We start from the raw sequence: 2,595 nt of genomic DNA, 5'->3' as shown, positions 1-2,595 counted from the left end.
AAGACCGCCATCTCGCCATAATCAACAACCACCCCTCCTCTTCATCGCACCTTCGGGGCTATTTTAGGCCCTTTTTAGGGCCCCCAGAAGGGTGAGATCTGACTGATTTTTTTCCCACAATTAGGACATTCAAAGGGTTTCTCTCCTGTGTGAGTCCTCTGGTGTTTCACAAGCTATGAATTTGTAATGAAACCTTTCCATCAATCAGAATATTACTAATATTTCTCTCCTGTGTGACTCCTCTGATGTATCACCAGGTGGGAATTTGCAATAAAACCTTCCTCATAAAATGGACACTCATACGGTTTCTCTCCTGAGTGAGTCCTCTGGTGGTTTGCCAGGTCACAGTTCTTCCTGAAACCTTTCCCACATTCAGAACATTCAAAGGGTTTTTTGCCTATGTGAGTTCTCTGGTGTTTCACCAGGTTGGAATTTGAAATGAAACTTTTCCCACAAAGTGGACACTTAAATGGTTTCTCTCCTGTGTGAGTCCTCTGGTGTATCACAAGTTGGGAATTCTGAGTGAACCTTTTCTCACATTCAGGACATTCAAAGGGTTTCTCTCCTGTGTGAGACCTTTGATGTCTCACCAGGTTGGAACTGGAACTGAAACATTTCCGACAATCAGGACATTCAAAGGGTTTTTCTCCCGTGTGAGTCCTTTGGTGTATCACCAGATTAGAATGGGAACTGAAACTTTTCCCACAATAAGGACAATAAAAAGGTTTCTCTCCTGTGTGAGTCCTCTGGTGGTTTACTAGGTCAGAATATGTAATAAAACTTTTCCCACAAACTGGACACTCCTATGGTTTCTCTCCTGTGTGAGTCCTCTGATGTATCACCAGGTGGGAATTCTTCTTGAAACATTTCCCACATTCAGGACATTCAAAGGGTTTCTCTCCTGTGTGAGTCCTCTAATGTATCACCAGGTGGGAATTCTTCTTGAAACATTTCCCACATTCAGGACATTCAAAGGGTTTCTCTCCTGTGTGAGTCCTCTGGTGGATCACTAGATAGCAATTACGACTGAAACTTTTCCCACATTCAGGACATTCAAAGGGTTTCTCTCCTATGTGAGACCTTTGGTGTATCACCAGGTTAGAATGGGAACTAAAACTTTTCCCACAAACTGGACACTCATATAGTTTCTCTCAGGTGTGAGTCCTCTGGTGCTTTACTAAGTTGGAATTTGAAATAAAACTTTTCCCACAAAGTGGACACTCATATGGTTTCTCTCCTGTGTGAGTCCTCTGGTGTTTAACCAGGCTGGAATTGTGACTGAAATGTTTCCCACATTGAGGACATTCAAAGGGTTTCTTTTTTTTGCAAAGAAACGTTTCCTACAACCTGGACACTCATACCGTTTCTCTCCTGTGTGAATCTTCTGGTGTCTCACCAGCTCAGAATTTGCAATGAAACTTTTCCCACACTGTGGACACTCATACGATTTCTCTCCTGTGTGAGTCCTCTGGTGTCTCACCAGGTGGGAATTTACAATGAAACTTTTCCCACAAACTGGACACTCATACGGTTTCTCTCCTGTGTGAGTTCTCTGGTGTATCACCAGGTGGGAATTTACAACAAAACGTTTTCCACACTCAGGACATTCAAAGGGTTTCTCTCCTGTGTGAATGCTCTGGTGGTTTACCAGTTGACAACCTTTCTTGAATCCTTTCCCACACTCAGGACATTCAAAGGGTTTTTCTCCTGTGTGATTCCTCTGGTGTCTCACCAGGTTGGAACTGTGAGTGAAACCTTTCCCACATTCAGGACATTCAAAGGGTTTCTCTCCTGTGTGAGTTCTCTGGTGTCTCACCAGGTGGGAATTCCGAATGGAAGATTTCCCACAATCCGAACATTCAAAGGGGTTCTCTCTGGTGTGAGTCATCTGGTGTTTCATCAGGTAGTAATTTACAGCAAAACGTTTCTCACAAACTGGAGACTCCTATGGTTTCTCTCCTGTGTGAATTACTTTGCTTGGTAAAGTATTTACCACATTGGGAGCATTTATAGGGCATCTGTCCTGTGTGGGTCCTTTTATGAACCAGAAGGGAGAAATTCTGACCAAAGATTTTGTTACATTAGTCGCATTTGTATGTCTTTTTTCCCGTTTGGATCCTCTTGTATGTAATCACCTATGCTTTTGCAATTCACTGATATGCTGGAGGAAGTGAAAAATGTCATGTAACCTATGCTTGTGTTACTTTACTATTTCCAGCTTGAAATCTCTTAATTTTCTCTTGCCTTTCGCCTGCTGGGAGAATTGTGTAATTTTCTGCAGGAAATGGAAAATATTTTGATTTCTGGCTGGATTTGCTTTCCTTTTCAAAAATTATTCTCACTTCTCCAGAGTGCTCTTATTGCCATCCTCTTACTCTACAAGATTCAAAGAAAAGTGTAAGTTTAATTGTTTATACAATGCTTGAAGATGTGAAAAACAAGGAAAAAATATACATTACATTTAAAAAGCAAACATGCCACAATGCTAACCTCTTACATTAAGTATGATTCATCGGACAAGGTTTGCCCATGGGAGTCCTCCGCTACAAATAAGGGGAAAAACTACTCTCCACAATCCCTCTGCTGACATCCCAA

General features: G+C 41.8%; 1 pseudogene; it reads right to left on the bottom strand.

Moving 5' to 3' along the window:
- Nucleotides 1-215: 215 nt before the first annotated feature.
- Nucleotides 216-2,595, bottom strand: part of LOC107297316 — a 4,977-nt pseudogene continuing 2,597 nt past the window's right edge.

This window comes from Protobothrops mucrosquamatus, unplaced genomic scaffold (genome assembly GCF_001527695.2).
Source record: "Protobothrops mucrosquamatus isolate PMUCROS unplaced genomic scaffold, P.Mucros_1.0 scaffold3233, whole genome shotgun sequence".
Taxonomy (NCBI): domain Eukaryota; kingdom Metazoa; phylum Chordata; class Lepidosauria; order Squamata; family Viperidae; genus Protobothrops; species Protobothrops mucrosquamatus.
Note: the sequence above shows the minus strand (reverse complement) of the source record. Positions and strands in the feature narration are given on the sequence as shown.